General features: G+C 37.5%; 1 long non-coding RNA gene across 1 annotated transcript; it reads left to right on the top strand.

Annotated features, from left to right (window-relative positions):
- Positions 1-5,050: 5,050 nt before the first annotated feature.
- On the top strand, positions 5,051-6,206 carry LOC131995002 (uncharacterized). The gene is made up of 2 exons (XR_009397048.1): positions 5,051-5,151; positions 5,236-6,206. It is a non-coding gene; the product is annotated as an uncharacterized LOC131995002 (long non-coding RNA).
- The last annotated feature ends 17,499 nt before the right edge of the window (positions 6,207-23,705 follow it).

A 23,705-nucleotide genomic window follows, 5' to 3' on the forward strand; every position in this document is an offset into this window, starting at 1 on the left:
AATTATTTTTTCATACAAAGTATTTATTTTTTCATACAACTACCGCCATCTATACGTCGGGTCGGAAACTTTTGGGACCATCTCGTATTTGAGCAGATTTCACAAGTATACACAGAGGCTTGTTATAGCTCTAATAGCAAGAACAGAAGCGTCTGAAAATCGTTGCTGCTTTTGTTCGATCATTGATAATTCTTTTCACCGACTTGATTTCACTTAAAAAATTCCAGTCAAATTTATCACATTGTAGCAAATCAGATATCGGCTGGGTCCGTCTGAAGTCGCTATTACACGGCATGTAGATGTCTTATGACACGTCACTTTTTGTATTCACATGTAATTGAAAATTGTTGTCAAAAGTGTCAATTTACATATGATTCATCATTTTTGCTATCACACCTGTCTACTATTTTTGTATGACATAAACTAAAAATGAGAGCAAATCTGATATTGTTTTGCGTAAAAGCTGTTAAATTGTAGAGAAATGTGGTTAAATCCTACATTTGTGAAAACAATTTAATTTGGGATTGCTTTCACTAGACTGACACCAAAACCAGCTGATTTCTTTATGTTTTTGTTAGAAGGAATGGGACAAGCACCAAAACAAAAAATTACATGTGCTATTTTGAAAAGTAATTTTCATATGATATTTTCATTTGTATCTTACGACATGTACAACACTACATGTGCTTCATTGCAATGTCATAAGACATGATTTTCACGTTGACATATCAAGGCGCTATTACACGGCATGTAGATGTCTTATGACATGTCACTTTTTGTATTCACATGTAATTGAAAATGTTTGTCAAAATTGTCAACTGTATGTTATTTTCGTATGACACAACCTACAACTTTAAGCAAAAACTGATATTTTTATGAGTAAAAATTGTTAAAGTTGTGAGAAAGTTGGATAAATCATAAAATTGTGAAAACAATTTAATTTGGTATTGCTTTCATTTGACTGTCAACAAAAACAGCTGATTTCTTTATGTTTTTGTCAGAAGGAACAGAGCACGCTCTAATCGAAAAAAATGTCAGGTGCTATTTTGAAAAGTGATTTTTATATGTTAGTTTCGTTTGTATCACATGACATGTACAAATCAACATGTGCTAAATTTGACATGTAATAAGACAACTACATGCCGTGTAATAGAGCCTTAACAATGTTGGATTGCTGCTCTTTGAGTACTTTTATGTTGGTGGCAGTGTTGGTATTCAATTGTACACCATTTCCAATCGTTTCGCCTTTTACCAATTGTGCACAAGATCACAACAAACTCAATAAATGTCACCTTCCAATTCATTTTCGAAGTGCAGAATAGTCTGCTGTGCACCGAGATAGTTAACATTACTTAAGCATGTATCATTTAAAGAAAAATTCCACAATTATTGCTCAATAAAATCCATTGTTATTAACAACAACAAATAACAGAATTAAACACTTATCTCACATACATGTGCAAATTTTTAAACTACATTTGAATGAAAAATGAGTTTTTTTTATACATTTTGTCAGAGAGAATCAGAATCTGCACAAATGTTGTACACAAGCGTCGAAGCTTTAGTAGAATCGTATCTAATCAAATCAACAAAGCAAACAAACGGCCGATCCCTGTCCTTTTCCAATTCATTTTGTGTTGTTCTCTCCACACGTTCGTTGTTTCATTCACTATCAGCGTGTTTGGGAATTATTTTTTTGAGAATGATAAAATCAAAACGACAACCGGCGCGTCAACATTTGCTTTCCGCCTTGGAGTGCGTGTGTGTGTCGTTGCTTTTTATATTCGTTTTGATGTAAATAATTGATGAAAATTACCCCGTGCACGTGGATCGTGCAAGTCGCAAAACAGAGAAATCCGAATAGAAAAGAAAGAGGAGTAGCGAAACCAACCGTCTGCCAGAGGTGGAATTACACTATCGACTAAATCCCCAAAGTGTTGGGAAAATTGCCAAACATATGTCGAACGAGACATGTTACTTCGCTCGAAGAGAATCGGGACATGTTCTATGAAAGTAAAAGTGAACTGACCACATTCCAATGCGCGTCCGAATACGTTAACATTGGTCATATGCTTCAACCGACACAGTTGGCGCTTGGTTGATTGATAGCACAACTCTTGGGTACAGTGACTCAAGTTTTTGCGTTTATAATTTAAGAACATATGCTTAATGGAAATATTGACCCCACTACGTCACTGATAGATCTTTTCGGATTCTCTGCACCATCTATAGACATACATATGTATATGTATCGTACAGTATGTTTCTATACAGCTAGGGTTTTTCTTTATCAGCAAAACCAGTGTCAAACACAATATTCAATTGGCTTTCAAACACTTAATTTTGAATAAAGTTTATCTAAATTACCCCAAAGCACAAAAGTGGAAGTGGGCGGTACTAATATGCTAATGCAAATAAATAATTGATGATTTTTTTTTTTTGAGTTCTTCGATGCACTGTATGTGAAAAAAGTGAACGTGTGCAAAATGATTTGCAGCCACAAACGTAAAAGTGTATTTAATAAATTCTGTTTTTGTTGCTTAATTTACAGTAGCGATTAAAACTTTTAATCGGTTTTTATGCCCATCGCCATAGCAAAGGGGGAGGGGGTATACTTATCAAACATTTTGTTTGTGTTGCGTCGAAATATCGATCTGCAAACTTTAAATATATAAAACTGGTATTTTTTAGACATGTGATCTCTTCGAAAGCTCTTACTTAGTTTATGCTCCGTTTAGATTGCCATTTTTCCAATGAATAGATTTACTCATAATAAGTAGAATTTTTACTAACATACGAGTACAGTCGCATGTGGTGCAAAAAGTGGTCGGAAATGGGCCTATCTATCTAGGCACGATGGCCACTGGCCTGATATCTCTTTATACCCTCCATCATAGGATGGAGGTATACTAATTTCGTCATTCTGTTTGTAACACCTCGAAATATGCGTCTAAAACCCCATAAAGAATATATATTCTCATTAGTCGTGACATTTTAAGTCGAACTAGCCATGTCCGTCCGTCTGTCCATCTGTCGAAAGTACGCTAACTTTCGAAGGAGTAAAGTTAGGCGCTTGAACTTTTTCACAAATACTTCTTATTAGTGTAGGTCGGTTGGGATTGTAAATGGGCCTAATCGGCCCATGTTTTGATATAGCTGCCATATAAACCCATCTTGGGTCTTGACTTCTTGAGCTTTTAGAAGGCGCAATTCTTATCCGATTTGGCTGTAATTTTTACGTGGTGTTTTGGTATCACTTGCAACATTTGTGCGAAGTAAGGTCCAAATCGGTCCATAACCTGATATAGCTGCCATATAGGTCGATCGACTTCTTGAGCCTCTGGAAAGAGCAATTCTCATACAATTTGGCACAAATTTTATACATCGGCTTCTCTCATGACCTACAATATACGTGTGCAATATGGTCTGAATCGATCTATAGCTTGATACAGCTCCCATATAAACCAATCTCCCGATTTTGCTTCTTGATCCCTGAATCGGACTATAACTTGATATAGCTCTTCCTCCGTCCTTATTCATTATTTTTTGTTTGCCTAAAAAGGGATACTGCGCAAAGATACGAAACTTGGTGGAGGGTATATTAGAATCGGCCCGACCGAACTTAGCACGCTTTTACATGGTGTTTTTTTAATTGCTAATGCTTACCTAAATTTCAAGACTTTTCACGCTGTACGGCCAATTCGATTCGGAAGCGATTAGGACAAATTTCTGCTATACCACTGCAGTATATTAAATTTCTTTCAGTAATTATATTCTGAGACAAGAATGGATAACATTATTTGAACGCGTCATGGGAATGGTTTGTATGGTTTGCATGTGTGTTGCTGACGCCTTTTTGTTAGCGGCACATGCGTATGGTGTTTAACAGCACAGCCATGGTTAGTAGGGGAAAAGGCGGATTTTCCTTTTTAAATAAGAATTTGTGTCAGTAATAAACCTTGAAAGTTTTCTAGGGAATTTTATTAAGGGTTTCTAACATGGATCTATTTATTTCAATCATATGATTGTTGTATTGCTGACAAACAACTTGTTTAAAAAACACCATTATAATGGCATAAAGCTATTGCATTAAAGCTATGTTGAAGAAGAACGGATTTAATCATCTCTGTTACGAAATCTGTCAACCTAAGTTTATTTTTAACAAAATTTTAAGTTAAAATTTGTATTTCAATTAAGTTTATACAATTATACTCAAATTTGAGAAATTCGTAAACTATTTTGAACGAATATTTATTCAAATTGAAAATATATAGGTTTATAGGGAGCGTTTGAACTCAACATAACAACATGTTTAAATTGGGTAAATAAAATCGTCGATTGCTATAGGATTATTGAACTTGTTGAGAAGAAACTTGGTTAAGTAGAATGACTTCCCTAATCCAAGTTAATGACCTATTTGCCACTTTTTAAAGATGAGTAAAACTTTCTAGAAATTTGCATTTTTTCCTTGTTTTAATCAAAATTTAACGAAATTAGATTAAAATTTGCCAACTCATTTGGAATAAAACTTTTACTTTATTTTATTTTCTGAGTGAAAAATATAAGATTAGTAGGAAGAAAGAAATGCCTGTGCTACTGAGACCATCAGCTAAGAGTCTATAAATCACGCTACTATCTTTAAAATATGTGTTTTTGTCCATTGTTAGGTAATGTTCGAGCATGTAAAAACAGTTCTTTTTCATGCTTGTTGTGAACGACTATCCCCATCTGAGTATTACAACAATACTTCTAGCGTGCGAAGCCATCAATACAACTTCCAATAGATGCGCAGTATCATGTGTACCATGGAAGTAGTGTAATTGTCGCAGAAAATCTGTCATTTCACAAAAACACGTGCATTGAGAAAAATACAGCCAATAGATAGGGTGTGTTGCGATCTCTGGCTTTCCTTTTCCATTTGCAAAGAAAATCTCCGATCATTGAGCTCGTCTCGAAAGAGAAACAAACGAAAATACCAAATATTGTTTTCTTTTGAACTTCAGTGTTGATCGACTTGGACAGTTTTAGCAAGTGCGATTGAAGTGTAAATTGAAATAGTCATTTGTGTCATTCCAGCGTTGGTTAAAACACTTGTTGTTGTTGTTTTTTGTGATAGGCCAGCAAATGAGCACTACCTACTAATTTAGTATAGTAAGTAATAATTACACTCAAATAAAACAAAAGTTAATTAATGGTATTTTGCTTTATATCATCAATGGAACTCTGTTATCAAAGGCGATATTACCAATGGATTAACGAGCTTTTTGGAAGAATGGATGGGTTCAACCTAATTAACCTAAAACGTGAGACAAAATTTGGCAAGGTCATATATGTTATGCCGTTCATGGCAGTGACTTTTTCAAACTGCGAAGTTTCCATCATAAACTCTATAAAACGAATACTCAATTCAATATTATATATGATGCTTACAGGTTTTGGTCAATCATATTTCAGCATAGTTTTTATCAGAGATCAGAGCGAAGGCAAACCCGTCGCTTTTCAAAAAAATCGAAACCGAAACTCATAAAAGTGCTTTAATTTTGATGATAGTGAAATAGAAAACATACTTCGTTTCCATAATTCCATAGTGAAATAACCTGTGGTGACGCACTGTGTTGACCTAACTTTATGGGTCTCATACTTTTGACTATAAGTCGTGAGTAGAGCTTGAACGTTATTTGTTTCAACCATGAAATTTTTGTTTGGATCGCCGTCTCGCACTATCTCGTAATTGCATTTGAAACTCACTCACGACTAAGGTGAATCACACGTAACACGACAAATTCCTGTCCCTGCCATGGGGGCTATATATAGTTAGGGATCGTGCGGGGCAATGTGACAGATTGGTTCTTCCATTGAAGGACAAAATCTCGAAATATTTCGTTGAGGATTTCTTTAAAGACAATGTAAAATTTTCTTTTAATGCCACATTAATAAAGGTTTTCAATGGTCGCAATTGCCTCTAAAGGCAAATATCATGATTAAACCAAACACTAATAAACTTTTCTCTAAAGACGCAATTTCCAAGAAATTTGTAAAAGGTTTCTAATTAAAAATCAAAATAAACTCTATAAAAAAATCATAAATAATATGTATAATATTATTGATCAACTAAAAGCCCAATTAGCAACTAGACAAATTCAAAATCTACTACAAATAAAAATAGTGTAAATCAAATCATAAACATAGTTTTGCTAATAAAGTAATAGCTGCGTTTTATTTTCTTATCAATCGGATATTCTCTTCTATTTTGTATGGACAAAAATGCTAACTTCACAAAAATCGGTTAGTAATTGCGCCCTCTAAAGTCTCAAGAAGTCAAGACCCCAGATCGGCTTATATAACAGCTATATCAGGTTATGAACCGATTTCAACCATACTTAGGACAGTTGTTGGACATCATAACAAAACACCTCATGCAAAATTTCAGCCCAATCGGATAAAAATTGCACCCTGTAGTGGCTCAAGAAGTCAAGATCCAAGATCCGTTTATATGGCAGCTATATCAAAACATGGTCCGATATAGCCCATTTACAATCCCAACCGACCTACACCTAAAAGAAGTAAGTATGAAATATAACAAAAATTGATTTCATAATCCCCATAGGTAAGGCAATGTATCCTACGTTAAGGCATTATACGACATTCTCAATTTTACTTTCTGATTAAATTATATTTACAAAAAAAAAAAGTATTTTTCCTCTACAGCAAATATATAAATGTAAGAAATGAATTCCTTGTTACGAAAATAGATTGGCTCTTTTGTGCAGGCCTAGGTTATTGAACTTAAAGCGATGAAAAGCTTATCATTTCCCAAAAAATAAAACAAAGCGAGAAGAATCCCATTTGCCTAATCATTGGATTGGGAATGAGGTATTGAAAATTTCAATGTCTCATTTCGTAATTTGATTAACATATGAGAACTTGTATCATAAATCTTCTCTTGGCAAGAGTAAACCTTCCAAGCGCACGAGAAAGCGCAAAATCACTTTTAATTCATTTATCACAACACGTTGATATGCAATCTGTCTGACATGGTAAATTCTAAGGGAGAGAGGGATAACTTCCTCAATTCCCAACACCATTTATTTAAAATGCCGTCTCGAATGCTTTGAACAAAGCTAAAATTTCGATATGGTTAAGCAAAATTAGTAGCCAGCCATGCTATCAGCCTTCGACATGAAAGAAAGCCTTCCAAAAATTCGACAATTTGATTCCATATGGATGCGGAAATAGTCCTTATGTGGATTTTTTTTACAATGACTCATGAGTTCCCTTTTTTATTACATTTCGTCAATGATATATGGATACACAAAAGGCTAAACTAAATCAAAGATGCGCCAGGTTCAGGTGTACATCATACGATTAGAAAAAAAAACAACTATCTTACCACTCCTTTGCTTCTCTGTATGGATATTTGAGCTTTAATTCTTTGCAGTTCTTTTTTGGATGTTGAAGACATTAGCGTTTAAGGTTATCATTTATTTGGGCATTCTCATATTTATCCTTGCAAGGATGCAGAACACTGTATGTGTTATGGATGTTGATCATAGATACTTCCAAAAGGCTATCCAATAGACTTCAAGTGTCCAGAATGACTGTAAGTGTGAGGTACTCTCTTAAAATATTTCAATTCTCTCAAAGTATAAAAAATAATATTTTGGGCTGAACGATTGATGTTTTGCAAAAATAAACATAAAATAAGAAAGCTCTAGTTTGTTTATACCTTCCAAGAGCTAATCTATATGTATATAATAGTAGAGTGACTGACTGATCATCGCTCAACGCGAACGGCTAAAGCTAGAATCATGAAATTTTGCATGCATTTTGGCCTTGGGTACGGAATAAGGTTGGATTTGGTGATATTCGTACGTTTAGGTACTAAATATTGTAGTACCAAAAAGTACGAAATAGTACATATTTGCACAGCTCGAACGGAAAAGGCTCGAACGGAAAAGGCTCCAAATATTATCGCTGTCTTTACAGAAATACGACAAGTGGAAGAAAACCTACTAATTGGGTAATTGGTACCTTGAATGAATATATTGGGCAACTAGAAGATATTTTTTATTCGTTTATTTGGGTACTCAAACGTACAAAATGGTACTTAACGGTGTGAGCTAAAGCTCTCAAAACTGGGATACAAATACACCACGACTATACATTTTGGGTAACCAGAGGAATTTTCAAAATCGTACATTTATGTACTAAATCGTACGAAATGAGGTAAAGCACTCAAAATTAGGATACGGTTACTCCTTGACAGTTTATATTGGACGGTTAGAAGATTGGGGTTTAATTCATGAATTCAGGTATTAAAACATAAAAAACGGCACTTTCTTTACAGAGTGGTCTTTAGCTCTCAAAATTGGGATACAAGTACTCATTGACTATACATTTTGTGTGAACAGAAGATTTTTCAAAATCGTACATTTAGGTACTAAAACGTATAAAATGGTAATTTTTTTGAATGGAGCTAAAGCACTAAAAATTGGAAATTAATGATTTTCCGATGTATTGTTATTCTTGTGGATCGTAGCGATCAGGTTAGAATGCCCGCCTATGAAGATGAAAGTCGGGTTCGAAGTCGGGCGAGAACATCATAAACCAATGTTCAGCGGTAGTTATCTCCTTCTAATGCTGGCGATATTTGTGAGGTACTGCACCATTTGGTATGGCGGCCATATAAAAACCTCTTCTCAAAGAGGTGTCGCACTGCGACACACCGTTCGGAATCGGCTATAAAATGGAGGTCCCTTATTGAGCTTAAATTTGATTCGGACAGCACTCAGTGGTATGTGAGAAGTTTGCCCCTGTTCGTTAATGGAATGTTCATCGGCAAATTTGCATTTATATTGTTATTCTTGGTACTATTTGGCACTTTCTTTGCAGAAGGGGGCAGCTTTCTGAAATGTTATTTGCAATTATTACAAAACTTCATAACCATTTAAACTGAGTTACTTTCTATGTTCTTGGAAGTCCTAAAATAAAAAGGGGGTATCAAAAACTGAGGTGGCGAAGCGGATCACCGGGAATCTAGTCAATAAATATATTTGTTTTTTAAATAACTCCAGAAAAATTTTGCATATACCTTGGCGCATGTTCATTCGTTGCTGTCTCAACAACGACTGCATCAAAAACAATAAGAATAAGTGTGACTTCCCATCAACGCTACCGTAAAGAGCTGGAAATCGCTGTTTTAAATCCAAAACTTTAACACCCATTATGTTTGAAGTTTGAATTTAAAGTACTCACAAAGCCAGCATTTATTAAGGCCACATGCCCCAATTAGGTAGATCGATTGCTCTTGACAAACAATGTCGCTTTGTCAATATAGCTGACTAATTATGAAATTGCTGTTGGCTAATTGAAAATTGATACTGTAGTTTTGACAAAGCTGTCCATGTGCACGCTGGGCAGGATAATAAAAAAGGGACTTATTCCAAATGCACTTACCTGCCTTAATGTACATGTATATAAAATTTCGAATGTGTTCTTAAAAAAGTTGTTTGTATGAAACTAAGAAAAATTTCCAAATATACAGAAGAGGCAGTTATGACCAATTCGCACTTAAGTGAAGCCAGCTAAATCAAAACTACTGTACAACCTTTGTGGTGGTAATGCTATATCTATATGTTTTGAACCGTTTTGATCATCTAAGGCTTTATATACATATAAATCATTAAGCAGTGAATGTAGCACGTAGAATTTATGAAATAAAAATAACGAATCCGGCTCCAGTAAATGCAATTTAATTAGAACTGAAGCAAAATATTCCTTTGTTAGGGCAGTCGATATTTTCGATCGTAAAATACTGACTTCTTCAAATTAAAAACAATTCGAATAAAATATCTTCATTCATGTCACGCTAAACTTGATTGTTCACTCATAAAAACTGCCTATTTGAAGTAGCGCTGCCAAGGTCCGCTGCCACCTTACTCTGCATCATTGTGTATTTGATTTGTATTCCTGCAGATTCCTCTTAATTGAGTCATCAAAATCGAAACCGATTACCATTGTGCATTAAGTCATCCAGTGAACTCCCAAGGCATGGAGACCCACCACGTTGCCGCACCATGCAATATGGTACATACACACGAACATACAGAGGTCCATATGGGGGTACACTAAGCCATCCTTAGGACCGAGATGAAGGAGGAAACAATACCAAGGCAAATTCACTTGTGACGTGCCTGCCAATTAATTGCCAATCTGTTCGACGATCTTAACGAAGGAATAAACTTGAAATACAACAACGTAAATGGGTGTCCAGCGAAAAGACTTGGTTCCACGAAACGCACGCAGTCACCTGGATAGAGGATGGGGACTTGTTATATTATGTCAATATCTTAGCCTTAACTCAACTGACCACCGAACGACATACATGGCCTTCAAAAGACCTGTCTCACTTTGCTGATGGTTAAATTGGGTAGGATCGAAATTGATGCGACTTGATGTGTTTCTCTCTAATCACTAAGATTAACCAAATAATTTATTAAATAAAGGTCAGTATTATTCTATCTACATACTATAAATTCATTACATTGTTCTAGCCATTCCCAATTTAAAAAAACTGTGGAATATTCAGCTACGACCCTATAAAGTGCATATGTTTCTGATAGTGTTGACATTTTTTTAGTCGATCTTGACATATCCGTCCATATTAGCAAGCCACTAGTGGGTCGAACAATTAAAGATAGTCATACCTGTTAGAAATTTTGCATAGAAACTTTTTCTTAAAGTGGGTCATTGGGGATTGCAAATGAGCCAAATCGATTCACATATGGGTATAGCTTTCAATTGCGCTCCAATATCCATACTAAATACCGCCTGTATGGTACAAAATTTCAGCCAAGTCAGATGCGAATTGCGCCCTCTAGAGGCTCAAGAAGTCAAAATCCCAGATCGGTTTATATGGCAGCTATATGTACCGATTTGCGCCATACTTAGCACAGTTGTTGGAAGTTATAACAAATCACCTCGCGCATAATTTCAACCAAATTAGGTAAGAATTGCGCCCTCTAGCGGCTCAAGAAGTCATAATCCAAGATCGGTTTATATGGCAGCTTTACCAGGTTGTAGACCGATTTCGACCATACTTAGCACAGTTGTTGGAGGTCATAACAAAACACCATGTGCAGAATTTCAGTCAAATCGGACGAGAATTGCGCCCTCTAGAGGCTTAAGAAGTGAAGACCGAAGATCGGCTTATATGGCAGATATATCAAAACATGGACCGATTGAAACGTATAGGTGTGTATTACATTCTGCAGACAGTTCAATGATTATACGCAAGGCGTTAATGTGGTCGGCACAAGAACGTAATGAACGAAAACCTTCCTCAAAGGGTATGAGAGTATATTAATCTAGTCATTGCATTTGTAATACATCGAAATATTCGTCAAAGCCCCCATAAATTATATATATTCTTGATCATCTCAACGTTCTGAGCCGTTCAAGTCATGTCCGTCTATCGAAATAACGATTGCTGTAGAACGCGTAAAGCTAGCCACATGAAAATTTGCACAGATACTTAATGTTGATGTGGATGGTTGGGGATCAGATTTAGATGTAGCTGCCGAGTTTGCTAAAAATTTGCAAGTAGTGTTCTGTTATGACTTCCAACAACTGTGTCAAGTACGGTTTAAGTCGGTCAAGAATCTGATATAGCTCCCATATAAACCGATCTCACGATTTGACTTCTTGAACCCCTGGAAGCCTCAATTTTCATCCAATTTGGCTGAAATTTTAGATGTAGTGTTTTGTTACGATTTCCAACATCTGTGCGCAGTATGGTCCAAATAGGTCAATAGCTCCCAAATAAACCATGAGTTCTTATCAGCCGCGATTTTTGTCCGATTTGGTTGAAATTTTGAACGCTGTTACGACTTCCAACAACTGTCCCAAATACGGCCCAAATCAGTCTAGAACATGATGTAGCTCTCATGTAAACTGGTCTCTCGATCATCCTTGTTCGGTTCCTAGAAGCTTTAGTTTTTGCTGGTTTGACAGAAGTTTGGTATGTAGAATAAAATTATGCCCTTCAACTTAATTTATTTTGCATACATCTTTAGCAGAATCCATGGTGGTTGGTTTCCGAGGATTCGGCCCGTCCGAACTTTGTACGCTTTAGCTTGTTTTTATTGCGTTTAGCAATATAATCCCCCTGCGTTTTTAAACTGGGTGAGGTCACCCTTCTTTTACATAATTTGGTATAATTTGTTTTTTATACTATTATATTGTTTTACTTATCTTTACTCCGCTATGAACTTTAGTAAGAACTTCTAGTTCTTATTATTGATATAAATCGACCCCATCTACGACATGCAACTTTGGAGACACCCTACCTCACCAGATGCTTGCAAATGTGATAATGATTGGTAAATATGCGATTATCAAGTGTGTTAGCTGCCGTTCGTTGAGAAACCAATCACATTATCACTTGATGGTCATTTTTAATATTCATGCCCCTCGATATTTTCATATTTGTCACAGTTGATTAATGGCAGCAATAAAATTGACTTGAAGTGGAATTTAGGAGACGCTTCCTGTTGAAGCTGAAGATGTTGCCTGTGGTGCGTGGCATGGTCGCAATGGTAATGACAGTTGTAGACGACCACGTTCTTTGAGTAAGGCTGGGTGTCTTTTTTAAGCATTTAATCTTAAGCGAATAAATAGCGGCCTATACATGCAGTTCCTGGCCCGATTAAACAAAACGAAAATGCTTCCTACGCCTAGTTAGACTCCGCATGAATAACGCCTTAGGCGTTTTGCACCTTGGTCATCCTCGTTCAGCGAAACCTTGATATCTTATTTCACATTTCCATTTAAGCATTCGCCCACGAAACTGACAGGAACCTTAATTGTCGCATGTTTTCAAAATTGTTTGGGTTGCCCGACACTACGATGCATTCACAAATTTGGCGATTCGCCTGAATGCCATCGGTTGATCACTGGTTGGGAGATTGCATTGCCATGGAGAGTCCGTGAGTGTCGTGACCAATGCGTATATTCGAGAAAAATTGCATCTCTTTGTAGCAAGGCAATGTGGTGAAGGTTCGCTGGTTTGGTGCATGCATTCGCGCATAAGATATGGGATCGTATGCGTGCGTATAGCTCTTGTGGGCTTGATAAGTCATCTTAATTGCGAAATAATTTATCGTAAGCTTCCAATTGAAGACTTCGTTGGACAGATGGCACCATTCTTTAACAAAATAAAATTCAATTTTTATTTAGGCATATGCGATTCCCAATAAAATCCGGATTAAGACAAAATTATTATTTTTTTATTATTTTTAAAAACTAACAAGCAATATGTGGAATGGTTCGGCCGGGCCAAACGGCCCACATCAATGGGAAGTATCTGTATCGACTGTTGTCGTGATTTCCACGAACGGAAGGACGGACATGACTAGATCAACGAAGTCAAGGATCAAGATTATATATATTTATGGGAACGCAGATCAATATTTTGAGGTGATACAAACGGAATGATAGATTGCGCACTATAAAAAGTTATTTCTGCTTTGAATAAAGTCAATAATATGCTTAACGGGCAAAAAAGATATTTTCAAATTAAAATTCATGTCTGTAATGCTAAAAGTTTGAACCATAACAACAACAACCTTAATACTCTACACCACCGAGTTTGTCTACTATTACAATTAAGCAAATGCGAGAGCAGTCTCAGCAGTAATCAGATGAAAGATAAATATGGAAGCTATATCTAAGCCTGGACCAATTTTATTAAAATGAACGAAGGTGAAATCCAACAGCTCGTGCACAACTGTGGCTGCTAGAGCCATAACAGGCCATATCGGACTACATATGAAACTAGTCGTACCGGACCCGCTCCGCTACCCATTTTTTAACTCTCTAATATCGCCCTGAATGCGGATATCGAATACCTTTCATTTGAGTCCCATATTGTCATAATGGGTCAAATAACCCATTTGACGAATCTTTAGAAGGAAAGCGCCACCTAGACTTGAAAGCAAATTTTAATGTCTGTGCCCGCTTGGAACTTGGACTCAAATTTTAAAACCATATTTGTTTGGCGTGACCTCATATACTTCGAACTGATTTTATATGCCAGATTCGAAATCTACTCCCGAATACCTTTCATTTGAGCCCCATATTGACATGAATTTGGAATACATCTATTTAGCGGATTTTTGAGGTTGGGGTATTCGTTATCTGGTCTTCAATACCTTTCATTTGGTACCCTTATTGTGCCCATCGGACCACTTTCGGATATGGGTGGAGTTTTTGGGGTAAGGGGGAAGGTCCACCTCCACCCCGGTATCTAACAATTATATAGCCTATGTTTCCTTCCAGACAAACGTACACAATCTTTGAAAATTCTAAGAAAATAGGTTCAGCCAAGTATCAAAATAGGTTCAACCAAGTATCATATCAGCCATTAATTTGGCGTTTTTGAAGAGTGGCGTGACCCCCTATACTTCGATCTGATTTTGTATGCAGGTTTGGAAATCTACTCCCGAATACCTTTCATTTGAGCCGAAAACCTTTCATTTCAAATAAACGTCCAATATGTCTATTTGGGGGAGTTTTGGGGTTGGGGCGGCCTAATGGGTGTTTAGACTCAAATTTTAATACCATATTCATATTCTATTGTCCAATACCTTTCATTTTATACCTATATTGTCCCGATCGGTCCAGTTTAGATTTTGGTTTGTGTTTTTGGCATAAGGGGCAGGGTCCGTCCCCCTTCCGATACCGAAAAATTATATAGCCTATGTTTTCTTCCAGACCAACCTACACAATCAGTAAAAATTTCGAGAAAATCAGTTCTGCCGTTTTTCAGTCTATAGGGAACAAGCAACCGAGACCCATATATCAGTGATGGGGTGATCCTCCTATACTTCGATATGATTTTGTATGCCAGATTCGTTATCTACTCCCGCATACTTTTCATTTGATACCCATATTGTCCTTATCGATCCACTTTTGATTTTGGGTGGTGTTCTTGGGGTAACGGTGGACGGTCCGCCCCTTCCGTTATCAATAAATTGTAAAGCCTATTATCAATGAATTGTAAAGCCTATTCCTACTTCCTGGCCATATTCGTAATCTACTCCCGAATACCTTTCATTTGAGTGCCATATTGTCATGCTCGTCAAATAAACCTATTTTAAGACGTTTTGAGGCTGGGGGGCCCCCCAGGTACTTGGACCCAACTTTTATTATGAAATTCTTACTCTACTCTTAAATACCTTTCATTTGAATGCCATATTGTCCCGATCGGTCCACTTTTATTAGTGGGTAGTACTTTTGTGGTAAGGGGGAGAGTCCGCCCCCCTCTTGATATCAAAAAATTATATAGCCTTTGTTTACTTCCAGAACAAACTACACAATCTGTGAAAATTTCAAGGTAATCGACCGTTTTTGAGTCTATGCGGAACAAACATACAATTTTTTATATAAGATATATACATGGGAGCTATATACAAAACTGAACCGATTGCGATGCAATTTTGCGGACAAGTTGAGACGTCCAGTCAAACACCTCACGAAAAATGTTTTAAATGTTGTTATAATAGAATTGTGGCTGTTACAGCCATAATAGGCCATGTCGGCTGAAAGATATATATGGGAGCTACATCTAAATCTGGACCGATTTTGATGAAATTTTGGGATAAAATTTGGTAAAAGATCGGATCAAAACTGTGGCTGCTACAACCATAATAGCTCACATATATTGAAGCTATATCTAAATCTGAACCGATTTTTTTTCCAAAATCAATAGCGTTCGTCCTTGAGCCAAAGAAATAGCATATGCAAATTTTGATGGTAATCGGACAAGAAATGCGACCGTACCTTGATTGCAAGAATACGTGGATAGACAGACAGACGGACAGACGGACATAGCTAACCGAATCAGGAAGTTATTCTAAGCTGATCGGTATGCTTAACAAATGGTCTAGCTCGTCTACTTCTTAGCGTTGCAAACAAATGTAGAAAGTAATATTGCCCTGCTCCACACTTGTATTGTAGGATATAAAAATGCAGAAAATAATTCAATGAAATTTTTTTTTTAACTTTTGACGCTTATAAACCTTGTTTTTCTTATTCGTGTTTTTTTCGTTTCAAACTATTCTTCAATGGGCAAATTGCGAGTTGCGGTTATGCCATCTCCATTATGGCACTTAGCCTCATAGAGAAGTAGAGGCGACATTTGTCAAGTAGAACACACATATTTGCCAACATCGTTCACAAAGTTAATTTTTTCATTAGACAATACCAATTTCCAAATCATTGAGTAATGTCGCATCATTGCCAGCAAGCAAGCAACAACATTTTGGGAACATGTGGCGCACGAGACGCTTAAGCTTTGGGTCTCAAACCTACATGACTAACCGGTGTTTTTTTTTTTTTTTTGTATTACTTTTGTGCGTGAGACCACTAAACTCTGACAATGAGCCAGAAGGGGGAACACAGTCATTGGCTGCCTCTCTCGTTTCGCTGTCTGCCTCCGTAAATGCACCCAAATGCACATCACACATTTGGGGTTTGACATTGTTGGCTTTATTAACTGGTTTCACGCTTGGCTGGCATGATTCGCGTGCTTGTTGCAATTAGGTTGACTGCTCCATATAACAAGTATCGATGCGATGGGAGCTCCACGGAGGGCACAAAGGTACTTTGTATGGCTATTAACTTTTTTATTTGTGTGGCATGAACTATTTTTACTGTTAATAGATTTTCCATAATGGAATCGTAACAATTGAAAAGTATCTGCTGTTATTTAGATGATTGCCTCCGAATGCAATGCGCACTTGGCCAAAAGCAATAACAAAGTTTGAAAACCAAAAAAAAAAGAACCAAACTATCAACAACTATGAAAGAATAAAAAAGCAAAAAAAATATAATTTGTGGGTTTCCATGGCAAAACGCGGTGCAGTAGCAGGTGCGCTCTTTTTTGGAAAGCGTAGTAGAATTGGGTAAAAAAGGGTGTTCAAATCACTGGTAGTGGCGTTTGCAGCGTGGAGTTTGTTAAAATTTGTGACGACACGCAAGTAATCACCACGATTCAATTGATAAGTATCCAAATTGCCTTCACCCCGCGCGGAGCGGGGTGCCTGTTATTGTTGTTGTAACCACTCGTTCCGGTCCAAAGGACCGATTGCCACAGGAACCGAGAGGCCATTGGTTATTCAAAGGCGATTATAACTCGCCTTGTCGTATCGACCATCATAGGCACTAAGTATTTATGCAAGCGCCGGTGCCGCCCGGCCTCTCGCTAAGACTCTCCGCTCGAGAACGCTAATAGTCAGTGGCTGCCGTAGCAGCTACTCCGCATGGAGCATTCCACCAACCTCTACTCTACGGTGTCCTTCAGCAGATTAATATATAGTAGAGCTTTAACTAAATTTGAACCGATTTTCACCAAAATATATTCAATTGATTTTTTTAGGATTGGATAACAAACGGAATCTTTATATTGATTGCAAAAACCAACAGACGTACACATGCTACAGAAAAGGAAAACTCGAATTGTATAAGTCATCGCTGCACCAGAAGTGGCGCAGTGCACAGTTCTTGTTTAAACCATATAAATGTGTGTTTTGTTTAGGAATTTTAATCCCAAAATCCTCATCTAGATTCCTTAGGACTTAGGACCGTTATTCGATCGCTATAATATTTCGCATTTTGTTTATTACGATCAAAAGGAAAACAAGTAAGAGAGTGCTATGTTCGGCCGGGACGAATCGTATATACCCTCCACCATGGATCGCCACTTTCGAGTTTTTTGCGCAGTATCTCTTTTTAGGCAAACAAAGAATAATGAATAAGGACGGAGGAGGTAGAGCTATATCAAGTTATAGTCCGATTCGGACCACAAATGAACGCTGAACATTGTAGAAGTCATTGTGTAGTATTTCAGTTCATTCGGATAAGAATTGCGCCTTGTAGGGGCTCAAGAAGCAAAACCGGGAGATCGGTTTATATGGGAGCTGTATCAAGCTATTGATCGATTTAGACCATATTGGACATGATGTTGAAGGTCATAAGAGAAGACGTTGTACAAAATCTCCTCCAAATCCGATGAGAAATGCGCCCTCTAGAGGCTCAAGAAGTCAAGATCCCAGATCGATTTATGTGGCAGCTATATCAGGTTATGCACCGATTTGAATCATACTTGGCGCAGTTATTGGAAGTCATAACAAAACACATCATGCAAAATTTCAGCCCAATCGGATTAGAATTGCGCGCTCTATTGACTCAAGAAGTCAAGATCCCAGATCGGTTTATGTGGCAGCTATATCAGGTTATGTACTGACTAGCGTTATTGAAAGTCATAACAAAACACCACGTGCAAAATTTCAGTCAAATCGCAAGAGAATTGCGCCCTCTAGAGGCTCAAGAAGTCAAGACCCAAGATCAGATTATATGGCAGCTATATCAAAACATTGACCGATTTTAACCGTACTTAGCGCAGTTGTAGGAAGTGACACCACTTGCATAATTTTAGCCAAATCGGACGCGAATAACGCCCTCTAGAGGCTCAAGAAGTCAAGACCCAAGATCGGTTTATATGGCAGCTATATCAAAACATGGACCGATTTGGCCCATTTACAATCCCAACCGACCTACACTAATAAAAAGTATTTGTGCAAAATCGCGCCTAGCTTTACTCCTTCGAAAGTTAGCGTGCTTTCGACAGATAAACGGACGGACGGACGGACATGGCTAGATCGACTTAAAATGACATGACGATCAAGAATATATATACTTTATGGGGTCTCATACGCATATTTCAAGGTGTTACAAACAGAATGAAGAAATTAGTATACCTCCATCCTTTGGTGGAGGGTATAAAAAATAGTTTTTTGGAACACTACAATGAATATGCCTTGTAAGGTTCAACATTCTAATATACCCCTACCACATTATCATCTGGGTACATCATCTATAAAATACCTGGAAAAATCTATATTCGAAAGCTATCTCATTGAAATATTGTGCCAACGTAGTGAATATGTACATTGTCCACACTTAACTTCTGGATTGGAATCCTGGTGAAAATAGTGGTTACCCATTTCTGAAGATGACAAGTCTTGTACCACATCTCTGCGAAGAGGCATGCTATTAAAAAAAATTAAAAAAAGAGTGTCTTGCTAAAACCTTAATCGAACCGTAGTCATTGATTGGAGAGGATTACACACCGTTTCTTAATGGAATTCTTATGACAAAATTTGAATAGTTTGCAACTCGTATTGATGTAGGCCTACATCACCAAATACCACCTGACAAGTACAATTAAAATTGTCAAGCTTTCATTGTGGGTTTACTCCGAGAATTCCTTGTGAACTTTGGAAAAGTTTCTATAGATTTTGCATGCCTCAGACGCCATAATTATGTCAATCATCCGACATTTGTTTTGTAGGCCTTTCACAACAATGGGTACAGGTGATAGGGCTTTGGCAAAGAAGCGGAACATTTTCTAATTACTGAAGTGCAGAAATCACGTATTCATGTACCCATGTTGGTAAATGAATGACCTATTCGAGGCGTGGGGGTTAAACTCTATTAAGTTCGGAGGCCAACTTGTACGTCTTGGCCTTAAGTTGTCCTGATTAAAGGTAATTTGATACAGGAATCTTGATATGTTCGGTAAATATTTGGCCAACGTGTAATTAGGTTTTGTTATTTCTATAAATAAATACTCGTAAAGGCTTCCGACACCGGCAAGAGGGATGGATGGGATGAATGTTTTGCAAGCGTAGAGGCAAACCTGTTACAGATTGGAGGAGGGTGATGGTGGTATGGTGGTTGGTGCCACCTTGTGGGGAGATGGGATGATGGGTGCATATAAATTGCGTCATTTGCTTACATCACGTACTCGAGTTGGGGTTATTATGCTGAAATTAGCACCTCGGGAATGTGTAAACTGGAATCACACTTTGTGTGCTTGGCTATGCCAAGCAGCGCAGGATAAAAACTTCGGTGGTCACTTGATTTGAATGTATGGCTGTTGATGCCGAGTGAATGCGTGTGGTTGTGTGTCTGGCTGGGTGCTGGTGGGAGTTTTTAAAAACACGTAGCAGAGCATTACCGTCTTTTGGGGGGTTGCTGAATGTGGCAAGTGCGGTGTGTGATTCTGCAGATTCTTCTTTAGAGATAAATTTTATGATTTCTGTTTTGTAGTAATTTCATTTAATTTGCTTGAGTGCTGGTAAAATCACTGGGGATGCTAAGTGATGGGTGTAATCTGAAACTAGTACTCACTCTCCTTATTCCCCCTTCGTTTGCAGTCTAATACTCAACTGTGAAAAGGGTGTTGCAAAAAATTGTGCCAGCGAATAAGGAAGAGAAGAATAAGAGAATGCTATGAGCATAACTCATAAAGTAACGGTAGACAACCGTAGTGCAGAGGTTAGCACATTCTCCTATGAGGCTGAAAGCCTGGGTTTGAATTCTGGCGAGACTAACTTTTGAAGAAGGAAAGCTAAGCGCTTAAAGATTGCACAAATACTTTTTATTAGTGTGTGTTGGAGGCCACCGTAGCGCAGAAGTTACTATGTCCGCCTTTGACGCTGAACGTCTGGGTTCGAATCCTAGCGGGAACATCAGAAAATGTTTCAGGGGCGGTTATCCCCTCCTAATGCTGGCGACATTTGTGAGGTACTTTGCCATGTAAAAACTTCTTTCCAAAGAGATGTGGCAATGCGGCACGCCTTTTGGACTCGGCTATAAAAAGGAGGTGTCTTTTCATTGAGCTTAAAATGGAATCGGACAGCACTCATTGATATGTGAGAAGTTTGCCCCTGTTCCCTAGTGGAATGTTCATGGGCAAATTTGCATTTGTACTTCTTATTAGTGAAGGTCGGTTGGAATTGTAAATGGCTCAAATCGGTCTATGTTTTGACATAACTACCATATAAACAGATTTTGGGTCTTGATTTATTGAGCCTCTAGAGGGCGCAATTCTCGTCTGATTTGACTGAAATTTTGCACGTGGTGTTTTGGCATCACTTCCAACAACTGTGTTTAGTATGCTTCAAATCGGTTAATAACCTGATACAGCTGCCATATAAACCGATCTTGGGTCTTGACTTCTTGAACTTTTAGAGGGCGCAATTCTTATCCGATTTTGCTCTAATTTTGCACGTGATGTTTTGGTATCACTTCCCCAAATATATCACAGCTCCCGTATAAACCGATCTCCCGATTTTGCTTCTTGAGCCCCTACAAGACGCAATTCTAATACGAATGTTTCATTTGATACCAATATTGTGAGTGCTTAGAGTGGACTCCGGAGTCAGAGTTTAGAAATTAACCCAGAGTCGGAATCGGAGCCGAGACGAAATTGATCTACTTCACAGGTGATTTAATCTTCAAATTTCAGAGAACAGCACGAATTGTTCACTTTTCACTTGCACAGATGACGTTAGGACACAATTATCAGCCAGTGCTGCAACACCGAAAAGCTTAACTCCCAAACAATCATCCTGTATATACTTCACCTGGTCGCTGATCAATATTGTTGTTGTTGTAGCCATATTTGTAGGTAGTAGTTGCGATGCTCTTCAAGCTACTGTAGGTGAGCAAGCTCGTTCCGGACTGATCGCCAATAACTCGCCTTGTCGTATCGAGCATCATAGGCTCTCAGTATTTCAGCAAGAGCCGACGCTGAAAGCCCCTTCACCGAGACCGTCCACTCGATACTGCTGATTTTGCGCGATTGCAGTTGAAGCTACTTAGTATATCATTCCCCAATCTGCAATCTGTGGATGCGCCCGGTAGCTCCTAACTAAGCTTCTCGTGATAAAGAGGAAAAACAACACAGAATGGGGCTCAAAGTTTCAGCCTATGTCATGCTCATAGGTATCCCGTGCCGGGTACTACTAACACAATGTCTTGGAATACCCCTTGTGATAAGGTGTTGGCCATAAAAATGGGCTTTTCATAGATCCAGAAAAATTAGACAAGTACATTGGCCATAAAAATGTTGGCTTTGGCGACAAAAATGGGATTTGCATACAATAAAAAATTTTGAACCTCAACATTAGTTAAAATGTACTAAATTTGGGATATATTGAACTTTCAATGGCGCTAAAGATTAATATGCTCGTTGCGAGTTCAACAATTTCTTTATATTTACATAGATTTTTTAAACATATTGGGTTACCTAAAAAGTAATTGCGGATTTTTCATATAGTCGGCGTTGATAAATTTTTTCACAGCTTGTAACTCTGTAATTGCATTCTTTCTTCTGTCAGTTATCAGCTGTTACTTTTAGATTGCTTTAGAAAAAAGGGTAAAAAAAGTATATTTGATTAAAGTTCATTCTAAGTTTTATTAAAAATGCATTTACTTTCTTTTAAAAAATCCGCAATTACTTTTTGGGTAACCCAAATAGGTAAAATATGCATTGAAATTCGAAGATAAAATTATTGAAAAAAATCGCTTCTTCCGAACACACTCCGGACCATCCGGACCTCCGGACAAATCTATATTACTCAACCCATTTATTTCCGCCTGTCTCCCATCCCCACGCAATCAATTGCTCAGCTATTGTGAAGAATACAAATTTAATATGAAATATTGCAACACTACCAGCCGAGTAGTGAACCAAGAACCTTCTGTTTACAGTGCAGACGCTCTACTCATTCATCCACTTCAGTATTGTTGGAGACTTCGACTATTTTCCCATTTCAGTATTTACTAACAACACAAAGGCAAAATATACTTTGCCAATGTTTAGTAAAATTCTCGCTTATTTTAAAAATAATCCATTAAGGAAAATTCTATACTCACGAGTAGTTGGTTTTATTCGTAGTACGTTAATTTTCTCATTCTTTTGGAATTTTTAACTAATAGTGAGTAAATAGTATGGACTAACGAGTATTATGTAATTAACTCCTATTTGCGATAAGCATTTTTCTGAGTGTAGATCCAGAAAGACTGGACAAATACGAATACAATAAGAGCAACGACAAAAATTAGCTTATCGAATAGAGCTTCGGCATAAACACTGTATTCATTAGTAATCTATATAAGTCTCGTAGAATTTACCATTCTAAACTACCAAGAAAGAGTTCAAAATGCGTTTTTTGTGAGCCCAAAATAATATTATAAAATATTCAGACCTCATAAAAAACGGTAAAAATTCGCAGATATATATGAATTTTATCGATTTGGGTTTTAGTTTCGGTTGAGAAGATGTTAAATCGAGATGTCGGTAACTGCTTTCATATATGCTCTTTATAACTTACTGTTCCAAATTGCATCACAATCATACCTCTAATGAGTATAAAAACTATTTATTCAGATTCTGATTCAAAGACTTACTACTCACTAAACAGTGACATGACTTTCGGAACACCCTGTATATGTGTGCTTTCATCATCCATTTGGCCATCACTTGTTGGCTGTTCGTGCCATAGTACAATGCCAACGGTAACATGAAACGGAGATCACAGCTCGCTTTGGGGTTAATTCATGTAAGGGAGCAAATATTTTGAAAACGGATGATGTACCTCGGTAAATACCTATGGGACTCTTCCAATTTGGTCCATGTGCATTTCCTTTGATACTCGCCCATACAGTTAAGAGCACGACTCTTGGCAGTGCTTTCATTTTCATTTCGGCCATTTTCGGAAATCTTTTATGATTGTATGTGTGTACATCGGCATGAGCATATGCACGTGTATGGGTGTTTGTATTCCGGTTCAGAT

The sequence above is a fragment of the Stomoxys calcitrans genome, chromosome 2 (genome assembly GCF_963082655.1).
Source record: "Stomoxys calcitrans chromosome 2, idStoCalc2.1, whole genome shotgun sequence".
Classification (NCBI taxonomy): Eukaryota; Metazoa; Arthropoda; class Insecta; order Diptera; family Muscidae; genus Stomoxys; species Stomoxys calcitrans.